This window comes from Triplophysa rosa, linkage group LG14 (assembly GCF_024868665.1).
Source record: "Triplophysa rosa linkage group LG14, Trosa_1v2, whole genome shotgun sequence".
Classification (NCBI taxonomy): Eukaryota; Metazoa; Chordata; class Actinopteri; order Cypriniformes; family Nemacheilidae; genus Triplophysa; species Triplophysa rosa.
In genome coordinates this window covers 1,321,597-1,334,064 of record NC_079903.1, presented here as the reverse complement: position 1 = coordinate 1,334,064, position 12,468 = coordinate 1,321,597, and positions in this window count along the sequence as shown.

Below are 12,468 nucleotides of genomic sequence, written 5' to 3'. Positions count from 1 at the left end.
TTCGGATCATTATCTGGTATTATGTTTGCTTCACTGGCCTACGGCTGCAAATAAAACTCATTGTTACAAATATGGTAGAACAATAACTTCAACTACCAAAGATGCGTTTCTCGATAATCTGCCCGAATTGTCTCAAATCATGAGAAATAACGTTGAAGATCTTGACATTACCACTGAAAATTTTAATTCCACCTTCTCGGTAACGCTAGACAAAGTTGCTCCACTACGTTTAAAGAAGATTAAAAATGGCAGCCCCACACCGTGGTATAATGAACACACTCAGGCTCTAAAGAAAGCGGCCCGAAAAATGGAGCGCAACTTTAAGAAAACTAAATTAGAGGTATTTCGTACAGCATGGAAGGATAGTATTCGAAAATACAGGAAAGCCCTAATAACTTCTAGATCCGCCTACTTTTCATCACTAATAGAAGAAAACCAGCACAACCCTAGGTTTTTATTTAACACGGTGGCTAAATTAACAAAAAATAAATCGTCAGTGACTTCTGATCCTGTATATCAGCATAGCAGTGATGAATTTATGAACTACTTCACATATAAAATCCAAGATATTAGAGAAAAAATTATAACAATGCAATCAGAAGTGAAACCCGCTGAACAAACTAACTACAGCGCCCTTAAGGAGAAAATGCAATTATTTTATACCGTAGATCAAGATGAGCTGTCTAAAATTATTAGATCATCTAAATCAACAACATGCATACTAGACCCTATACCTACAAATCTACTGAAAGAGATGCTCCCAGAAATTATAGATCCTCTTCTTGGTATTATTAACTCATCTCTGACATTAGGACATGTGCCTAAAGCATATAAGGTGGCTGTTATAAGGCCCCTTGTCAAAAAACCCCAACTCGACCCTAGAGAACTAAGGAACTACAGGCCTATATCGAATCTACCTTTCATATCTAAAGTTCTGGAAAAAGTAGTTTCAACTCAATTATGCTCCTTCCTCCAAAGGAATGACATCAATGAAGAATTCCAGTCTGGATTTAGAGCATGTCACAGTACAGAGACTGCTTTGATCAGAGTTACAAATGATCTGCTATTGGCGTCTGACCGAGGTTGTATCTCGTTATTGGTGCTGCTAGACCTTAGTGCTGCATTCGATACCATTGACCACAGCACACTCCTACATAGACTCGAAAATTATGTCGGCATTAAGGGAATAGCTTTGAAATGGTTTAAATCTTATTTATCCGACCGTTTTCAATTTGTAGCAATAAACAATGAGGTGTCACGCAAATCGCAAGTCCAGTACGGTGTACCACAGGGCTCAGTCTTAGGGCCTCTGCTCTTCGCATTATACATGCTACCTCTAGGAGATATAATAAAGCGACACGGAGTTAGCTTTCACTGTTATGCTGATGATACTCAACTTTATATTTCCTCGAAGCCTCATGAAACACAGCAGTTCCATCGAATAATGGAATGCATAGTCGATATAAAAAACTGGATGAGTAACAACTTTTTATTACTGAACTCGGACAAAACGGAAGTGTTACTTATTGGACCGAAAACTGCTATAAGTAACAACCAAGAATACTGTTTAACTATTGACGGATGTTCCATAAAACCCTCGTCGTCAGCAAAGAATCTTGGCGTTCTATTCGATAGTAATCTGTCATTTGAGAGCCACGTCGCCAACACCTGTAAAATTGCGTTTTTCCATCTTAAGAATATATCTAAACTACGTCATATGCTGTCAATCTCAGATGCAGAGAAGTTAATTCATGCATTCATGACATCAAGACTAGATTACTGTAATGCACTGTTAGGTGGTTGCCCTGCAGGCTTATTACAAAAACTCCAATTGGTCCAAAACGCGGCAGCTCGAGTTCTTACACGTACAAAAAAGTATGAACATATTAGCCCGGTTCTGTCAACCTTGCACTGGTTACCTATAAAGCATCGCGTTAACTTTAAAATCTTGCTTATTACCTATAAAGCCTTACATGGTTTAGCTCCTCAGTACTTGAATGAACTCCTTTTGTATTACAGTCCTTCACGTGCATTACGCTCTCAGGCGTCCTGTCAGTTGGTAATACCTAGAATTTCAAAATCAAGTGCAGGTGGTAGATCCTTTTCCTATCTAGCGCCTAAACTTTGGAATAGTCTTCCCTGCACTGTCCGGGAGGCAGACACACTCTGTCAGTTTAAATCTAGACTAAAGACGCATCTTTTTAATCTTGCATACACTACTCTTCCATAATATAAATCTTCAGAGGGTTTAGGCTGCATTAGTTAGATCAACCGGAACCAAAAACACAACTGATGTACTTGTTGCATCAAAGAGTACAGAACAGTACTCTACTCTCAGCCAGTCTTGTCTCATTGTTCCAAGGTTACCACAGCGAGCAGGATGCAGTTCATGGCCTGACCTGATGGTAGAGCGGAGAATGGGAAGTGGGGACCTGACAAGAGCTGAGATGATAGAGCTGGATAAAGAAGGACGCGGTCTCTTGACATGTCTTCACCACAAAATTTCAAATGCTATTAGATTATTAATGATAATCTTAAACTATAATTTATTTTATTATTAAGTTTATTTATTTTATTTAGCCTTGTTGTGCAAGTTCTCTGGAGCTTGTGCAGAGGCAGCAGCTTTTGCCAGAGGGGAACTGGAATCCCCTGGTTGGGCCTGGGTTCTCCTGAGGTTTTTTTTCTCGATTAGAGTTTTGGGTTCCTCGCCACCGTTTGCATACTGTTTTTGCACTATCTGCCTGACCGGGGGGGCTGCTTTAGAATCTTAAAGTTTTACTTAATTAATATTGCATATAGGAATTTATTATCTGTTATATTTGACCTGTGCTTCTCTCTCCTTTATCCTAAATGTGTGCTCTCACTGAGCGTGTGTGTGTGTGCGTACTTGTCTGTGTACGTACGTGTGTGTGTGTGTGTGTGTGTGTGTGCGTGCGCATCCGTGTGTGTGTGTGTCTCTGTGTCTGTGTGTGTTGGCGTGTGCGTGTTGTGTGTGGAGTGTTTTGTGTGTGGGTGTGTCTGTCTTCTGTGTTTTCAACCTTTTCTTGTTTTTGCAGGTACAACTTTGATTGTTTTGCTTGTAGTCAATGTGTCTCATGTCAGCTGCTTTGTAACAATGAAATTGTAAAAGCGTAATAAATGTTATTATGATTCATCATTACTTTCTTGCTTTGTTCTGTTCGAATACGGTTGTTGTATGACGTTGCCGTCCTTGCGGTGGGGCTTCCTGGGTCGCGGCTCGTGGGCTCTCCCTGTTCTTCATGGACGTTGCTCGGTGGCTTTGGTCCGGGTCACTGAGTGCAGCTATGACACGTCAGAGGAGATCTGGCCCTCCCGGCTGAGCCTGGTTTCTCCCGAGTTTTTTTCTCTCCATTTATTCATCATTGGAGTTTGGGTTCCTCGCCACAGCAGTGCAGTGTTGGCTTGCTCATCGGGAGACTGCATTTATTTATTTATTCATTTATTTATTAGATATTATTTATTAGAATGATCTTGCTTGGTCTATAAACACCATGCACTGTGCTGTGTTTTACCTTTCTGTGTTTTTCTTATTTGCTCCTGTAAAGTTGCTTTGGAACAATGCACATTGTGAAAAGCGCTATATAAATAAAATTGAATTGAATTGAATTAACTCATCCTGAAGAGGAGCTATGTAGAAGACTGAATTCTCTCCTATTTTGGTAGCTTTCACAAGTCTGGTGCCACTATGGTGAGTTTACGACTTCCCCACCCTCCTGAAATTTGTAGCAGTAAAACAGTTATGGAAATATATATGTGTGTACTGTATGTATATCCATACAGTTGTACCATGCATAATCTGGAAAATGTTTACGATAATACGATCTAAAACAAATTTAAACAGACTAGAAGGATTTATAAAATTATGATTTATACAAATTACAATTAGATTTTATTGTAGTAATGCCCTGAACAAGTTATTTTACATAAGAAGTGTCTACATATAGTTCACAATACAGAATAACTGAATTTATAAAAGATAACGCAATGAGTCTGTCAATTGTCCTCAGTGTTTATAGATGAATCTCAACATCATATATTCACTGTTGGACAGAGGTCAAATATGCAAAATATGCTGGAAGAGCAAAGATTTTCTGGAGGATTTCTGGAGGATTTTTCTGGAGGATTTTCATCCAGGGTGGCAGTTCTGCGTCCTAATCCTGCTTGTGCACGCAGCAGTTGATCTGGACCACTGGGTGACCTTTCACATTGGGTCGGCAGCAGGTGAAACATGACCTGAAATGGTTTTTGTTTCTTGGGCACAGGACATGTTTCTGTAAAGCATCGTTTGCCTCTGCGATTTGAGAACAATCCAGGAAAAGACCTGTTGAGGAAGTTGTAACAACTATAAGTTGTAACTTAGTTCTACAATAATAAAAAAATAATATAAATACACTAGCAATCAAAACTTAACATCACTTGTTCATTCCTTATTCATATTTTTTTCTAGATTGTAGAATAATAAAAAAACAATCATAAAAACAATATTATGAAGAGAACTATTTTGTAATTAAAGACAACTTAACCAGATCAAAGATGTTATATTGTAGTGTCTTCATAGTAGATAACATTTGCCTTGAATGTGAAGAATTGGCATTTTATCAGCCTATTTCTTCAGGTCTCACCCTGAGATGCTTTTTAGACTGAAGTAGTAGTTTGAAGTAGTTACCATCTTTGCTTGACTCTTATTAGCTGCCCTTTCCTTTTCTAATGACATATGTAATGTTTTCCAAATTATATTTTTGTCTAAAAAATAATCTGATATATATAAGCAAATGCCTTTAGATCAACATCACATAATACAAAGATCACATAATACACTTAGTCAAGTGATCATAAACATTTGAACAGTAGTGTACTATAAATGCAATACAGCTTTGTGCTGACCTGGTCATTTCTGTGCGAAAAGATGATTGTCCCTGAGGTTGGACTCTTTGCCTGTTATAAAGTCATAAAACACAAAATGATTTATTTATATCATCATCATAATGAACGTGTTGACTTTCAGGCACATTACCTGAAATTTAATACCTACTATACCTGTTACTATCCTGGCTGGTAGAAGGCCCATCAGCTTTGTCTTTCATTGCTCAAAAGTGACAAAAGATGTCTTGCTGATCTCAGAACTTCACTGTCACCCTTGTTAAGCAAACACAAAATAATAACATCACATTACATGAATACACACAATCGTCAAAACGGTTGTCAAGTTAATCATAAATACGCAACAAGTTCTCTCTAAAACTAAGAGAGGAATAAATAGTCCTCGTATGGCAGCAGAGCGATCATTTAACTGTAAAAAAACACTACCGCCATCGGTACAGTACTGGCCATATTGGTAGTCTCTGGTAAAGTACGGGCCACTTTTCCACAGACATTATGTGAGGTGTGATATGCTAAAGTTAGGTGTGATAAAAAAATTAAATGTTTTTTTTGTATTTAAATGTGTTTAATCTTAGTATTTTTGTATTTTCAAACTAAAATACTTTTTGCCAATCAACCTCCTTATTAGACTGCATGGATGGGCAGTGTTTCAAATACATCCATTTGAAATACAAAATACTATTATTTTGTTATAGTATTTTGTATTTAAATGCCTTTAATCTTAGTATTTTTTTGCATTTATTTTTGTATAGCCTAGTTAATTTAAGAAATCAGCAGTCTAATAAAGAGTTTGATTGGCAAAAAGTATTTTGTATTTTGTATTTTGAAAATACAAAAATACAAAGACATTTTGTCATTTAGAGTCATGTAACGTATTACAATTCTGAGACAGTAATATTGTAAGGTAAGGGATTACTTTTAAATAACAGTAACATGTAATCTGTAATGTATTACAGTTTGGAAGTAACTTGCACAACACTGTTTATATGAGGAACAGACGCGAAAGCGATCACCATCTGCTGTCTTGTGGTTTCTGCTGCGATTTTCAAATCTGGCGCCAAGTTACGTCAGCCTTAATAGTGAAATATCATTAGCTTGTTCGACTTGATGCGGCGCCGCAAGATCCGACAGGCAGATGACATCAAAGTACCGCGAGAGCCATTCGAAAAACCATAAAATGTTTGGTTTCGAATCGCTCTCGTGGTACTTTGATGTCATCCGCCTGTCGGATCTCGCGGTGCCACATCAAGTCGAACAAGCCTATTGGCTTTCCTCTGTCTCATGACAGACAGCGTCATTGCATCAGCGTTGAGTGTGAAATGCTATTGGCTCTCGTTACCGATTACGTCATTCTAATGTTCCGGCTTGTTTACAGATGTGTTGATGTCCGTAAAATAATAATAATAATAAAAAAGATGTGTTGATGTCCGTTCCCGGAGTAACATTGAACTAAGTTATCGTATGGCTTCAGTTCAGAAGGTTTGCAAAGCGACTTATTTGTAATACGTTTATACTGTTTTGTTAATTTTATGGAATAAATACATGTGACTGTAATTTGACTAGTGTGTTGTGTTTAATGGTTGACAAGTGGTTAGGTTTAGGGTAAGGGCTGGGATAGGGGTTAGGTGCTCTTAAAATATCTTTGAATCTTTGACATTAGTAATGTCAAGTTGTCATGACAAAGACACTGAGAGGATATTATGTATCAACCCATTCTCACTCCCAAGGCGTCAAAAACTGAAGCATGGTCAAATGCTTTCCGCATCACTATAAAGACGACAACGGTACCCCTAGGCATAGGGCTGTAGTAAGGTCCACCATTGTCGAGTCCAAAACAAGTCCAAGACCAGGACTAGTCGAGACCTAGTCAAGTCCGAGTCCAAAGAGGTTCGAGTCCAAGTCAAGTCCAAGTCCAGAGAGGTTCGAGTCCAAGTCAAGACCGAGTCCAATTGAGAGAAAAAAATCATGACTACAAGACCACATACTTAACTATTGATAATTTATGTGATGCAAGAGACAGCATATCTTCTATTCTAAGATAATCATTTTCATTATTGTTTGTAATGATCAAAAAGCAGATAAAATAAGGTCATTTTATTTTTACTATATAGGTAAAGCACTAAAGTCACAAAGCCGAAGTGTAACTGTTTATTACTTTTTTAAGGAACTTTTTTATCAGCCCTCCTAACAGCAAGGTTGTGCAGCAATGAACACTTTTGTGCGTGTGTGTGTGTGCGTGCGTGCGTGCGTGCGTGCGTGCGTGTGCGCGCCTGCCCGTGCGTGTTCGATAGAGGAGCCGCTAGAAAGAGCAAAGGCTCCACGGCTCGTTTATAAGCACGTTTATAAGCACGTCGGTGCCCATCCTTAAATAGCATGTTCATCACAATGACAATAAAAATACGATCAATCTTATCTTTAAGCCCTACTTTCCAAACTGTCTAAAATACTCAAATGCAATGCGAACTCTGAAACATGGCATTAACTTACCTCTCTTTGTGATGCCTTTGCAGGTGTCTTACGAAATTGGATGTTGTCCCACATGTTTCGGGGAAAGTTTTGGTGCAAAAAGTTTCCTTTTAAGCGCACTGTCGATACATTTATTATGGTTTGTAAAACCAATCTGTATTATGCCGCTGCTCGCTGACATCGTGCCTGATGAATGATTGATGCTGGTTCGCGCCGCGGATGAATCATTCATTCGAACCGGTTCTTTCTTTTTAGTGAACCAGTCGAACCAGTTCAGCTGAATCATTTCCGTTTAGCGTCTCCCGTAAACAGTTAATATTATCCACAAATTAATTCAGTTGTTCACTTTCTGGCGTGCATGACAGTCCCGCGGACTTGAACCAATATACTGGAGTTATTTAGTTACACCAACAGCACACACTGAACTGAACTGCTGTGTGAAAAGAGAATTTATGAGCACGCGCAGCTCTCGTTCTAGAGTTGAGAGTCGGCAACAGTTTTTGGATCACAAGAATATTGCTCTATCAATGTTTGAAGGAGAAAATAAAACATATATCGCTGGACTCGGACGAGTCGAGACCGACTAGAACATTTGCGAGACCAATGACCAAGTCCGAGACAAGTCCGAGTTCAAATACCAACGAGTCCAAGACAAGTCCGAGACCATTAAAAAACGTCTCGAGTCCGAGACCGGACTCGAGTACTACAGCACTACCTAGGCGTCAGTATGTTGACAACTTAAGAGGCTTGTTTGAGTTGACCCATACTAGACTGACACCGACTGGCGAGATCAGCCGGTTGCAGGCGGGGGAGGAGTGAAAAGACGGCCGTCAGGTCGGACACTTCGTGCTTCCCGTAAGGAGCTGAACCTACAGCAGACCACGGGATATTCATTTCTTTATCACAGATTAAGTGAATATGATAGGAATACCTCTTTTTGCATTACGATCAGTACAATAAACATTAAATGTGAAATAAAATTTCAAATTTGTGAGTATAATCGTAACCGAGTGTGTGAGAATAAACACGCAACACATACACGTGAACATTCTGGCAAATGAGAATAAAGTGTGTCATCATCAAAGCTTTCACAGCCGATTTTGAGCAACTGCTGCGCCTGGCCTAGGCGGCTGGTCTCGTTTTGCTCTCGCGGTACTTTAATGGCTCACGCGATCTTAAGGCAGCTGCAGCGCCGATCAAAGTTGGACAAATTGTCTAACCAGAATGCATTGCTGTTGTCAGGCGGCTGCAGATTCTTGCGGCGCCGCATGAAGTCGAACAAGCCTAAGAACTATGGCAAGCTGATGGTGTCAGAAATACGCCATAGATTAAACGCGTTTATATCCGAACGCCATTTTTGACGGCGTTTTAAACAGTATTTGCGCTGCAAAATACGGCGTCGCGATTCCAAACGCCGTAAAAAACGAGCGAAAAGTCATCCATAACGCCGTATTTAACGGCGTTCTAAGGCGCTTGAAAAGCTCCGCCTTTAGCGCCGCTGTCTTGCCATATGACGGCGTAAATAAACTTAATAACACGCGTTATTTACGGCATTTTGTCTGTTGTATAATGAGCCCCTCCCGCTGATTTCCGCAGCCAGTAAATTTGAACTGTTCTCACCCAATCACTGATGAACTGAGCCAGACCAGAACAATTTACCACTGATCATTTTACAGGATTTTATTATGTGCGCAGTGTTACCTTTGCTAACATTAAACAAATCATTGCTTACTTTCCAAAGAAGCGACCTCTTCTCTTTGGAAATGTAAAGTTACACAACGTGGTCAGCAATTGTATAAAGGCCAACCAATCCCATTGTAATGTATCCTGCTTAATACATATAGCGCGTATTGCCTATGTGAAAAGCAAAAAAGCAATCGGTTGAAATACTGTATTAGCTAATTTCCAACACCAGAAATCATTCCTGGTATGAGCGAGGTCAGCCAGAGCAGGGCCGTGCAGAGACCTTTAAAGGGGCAGGTGCTCAAAGTATAAAAGGGGCACATGGAACACGGCATTAAATAGGGCTGTGCTTGTTGAAAATTTTATTGACGAAAATATAAAGGAACCATGTACCCATTACATTACTATTATAAATCTATCTCTACATAAGATCTGATCTTTGTTAGCTCATCTCTAGTCGTAAATACCAGAGTCTTTGTTAGTAACCCCCCCTCACCAGCTAGGAATGCTGAGATCAGACATCTGTTTCAAGTTATCAGGGTAACCCCCAATAACTTAGGTGTGTGTGTGTGTGTGTGTGTGTGTGTGTGTGTGTGTGTGTAAGGACACTATAAAGGTCTGCCCCCAACCAGGGTTGGGCAGTTGCATTGCAATCCAACTTGGCTTTGTTTCAACTTTGCGAGAATAAAGTCTAACTACTTTTGGTTTCAAAACCTTGACTCAAGAGTCGTTTCTTCAGAATCGAAAGAGGAAAAACCACAACATTTTGGTGTCAGAAGTGGGATCCTCAGAAAGAGCAGTAAAGTGGACCACAGCGGGCGGCGTCTGGACGAGCAACACAACAATTTTGCCAAGGTGAGCAGTTTTTGCTTATAATAGTTAGGTTGTGTTGCTTGCCAGAGACTGCTTGTGGTGAGGCACTTTAAGTTCTTCTAAATTCATCGAACTAAATTTAATAGAAAAAATCTAAAATGGAAGATTAAAGGGGTTTTGATTCCAAAGGAGTAAAAACTGCATGCATTGATCTGTGTTTTCTGTTGAGTTGGTCTTGAGGAGAACAGTGAATTCAGATTTTAATACTTATGTAAGTGTAGAATTTATATTAGATTATAATAGTATTAAAATAAAAACGCTAATACGTCCTATAGGCCAAAAGTTGTACAAGGGTTGCCTTTTATTTATTCAAAGGTGAATTTATAAAGAAAGAGTGCAAACTTGATAGTGTGATTGTTTAAGGGTTGCCTTTTATTTATTCAAAGGTGAATTTATAAAGAAAGAGTGCAAACTTGATAGTGTGATTGTTCAAGGGTTGCCTTTTATTTATTCAAATGTGAATTTATAAAGAAAGAGTGCAAACTGATAGTGTGATTGTTCAAGGGTTGCCTTTTATTTATTCAAAGTGAATTTATAAAGAAAGAGTGCAAACTTGATAGGGTGATGTTTCAAGGGTTGCCTTTTATTTATTCAAAGGTGAATTTATAAAGAAAGAGTGCAAACTTGATAGTGTGATTGTTCAAGGGTTGCCTTTTATTTATTCAAAGGTGAATTTATAAAGAAAGAGTGCAAACTCTGATAGTGTGTTGTTTTAAATTTGATGTGTATTGTATGAGATCTGTGTGAGCATGACTGAAGTGTGACTGTGGCCATAAAGCTTTGGAATATAATTGAAATACCTGTAAATAAAGGAATACATATATACATATAATCCCTGTATAAAGGGCAAAGATGGCAAAAGTACACACATCCTTTACTTAAGTAGAAGTACAGATACTCATGTTTAAAAGTACTCAAGTAAAAGTTGAAGTACTGACTAAACTTGTTTACTCAAGTAAAAGTATAAAGTATGGGCTCTAAAATGTACTTAAGTAAAAAGTAGCCAATACTACTACCTGTTTTAGAGTCACGCTCGTACCTCACAACTGAACTACCATTATGTAGAACACAAGCATAAAAAAGACTGATGGAATAAATCTATTTGCCACTACCTAGGTAGTGGAAAAAACACAAATTTATAAAACAATTATGATGTAAGATAAGAGTGTAAAGGACAAGCTTATTGATAATAATTGTGACAGAATTCCCTTTGTCTCAAGTTCTCAACCATAATTTTAGCTATTCTTTGTGTTGCCTTCCGCCTTGGTCCGTGGCAGCTTCTTAGACTACTAGCCTATGTCTGCGATGCGTAATAGCCAGGAAATGACTGTTTGGTACTGTGATTGTCAAAACATTTTATAACAGAATTTCACTGCTTTCAATTTTAGATTAACTGTCCCTTTAAATTTTAAGCACAGACCATTCATGGACATATCATTATACAAAGGTTGTAGACACTTGGGAGATCTTGTCAAAAAGAGAAAACTGAGAAATAAAGAGATAATTAATTAGGCAAGTCAATTTACTTGGTAACCATTACTGTTTTTCTCGATTGGTTAAACACATTTCTTGAAATTATGCCTCGCTTTAAAATATTAAATTTTTAGCCTCTTACATTGTACGTTACACTAGTTCAACATTAAAACTGATGTCAGTGTTGCTAGATTAGGTGGATGATTTCCAGCCCAAAGGCTCACTAAAACCTACTCACTCCAACAAAAACCAGCCCAAAATTTTAACTTCCAAAATAATGTGATAGTATTTTATTGCAATGTCAATCAACGTTGATAAGGATCGTTTTTTATTTCCTTATAATTTTAATCATGACAAGATGAAAAAATATAATAAAAATCAGGAAAATAGATCAAACAGATCAAACAAGGCAAATGTATTAAGAAAATTAGAAAATAAGACTAATAGGATATGTCCAGAAACCACTTCAAATGGCAATCATGAAATTAGCGCATTTTTGTGCAAAAGTGCCCACTATAATTAGTTCATCGAAAGCAACGCAATGAGCAGGTATTTTTCACTCGTTCATGAACTTAACGCACACACCACGATAGCAAAAAACATGCAATTCATACATACTAATGAACAACAGCAACAATAATGCGCTTACCTTAACGAGCTGCCTTAACTTCTGAAAGAACTACAGTACATCTTTCGTGAAGTATATGTTTGTAGAACATGCGAATAGCTAAATAGCTAAATTACATATTTAGCTGGTCCAATTTGATTGGCTAGTGGCCACCTCACACAGCGCTTCGGCTTTTAGGCAGACCTATCATTAGGTTGAAAAAGTCACGCAATGACAAGAAATAATATTGATTGTGCATCAAATACAGATTAAAACTAAAGTAACGAGCCTGGTTTGAAAATGCAAGAAGTAGAAAGTACAGGTATTTGCGTAAAAATGTAAGAAGTGAAAGTAAAAATTCGTCAGAAAAATAAATAGTGGAGTAAAGTACTGATACCAGAAAAATCTACTTAAGTACAGTAACGAAGTATTTGTACTTCGTTACTTCCCATCTCTGCATAAAG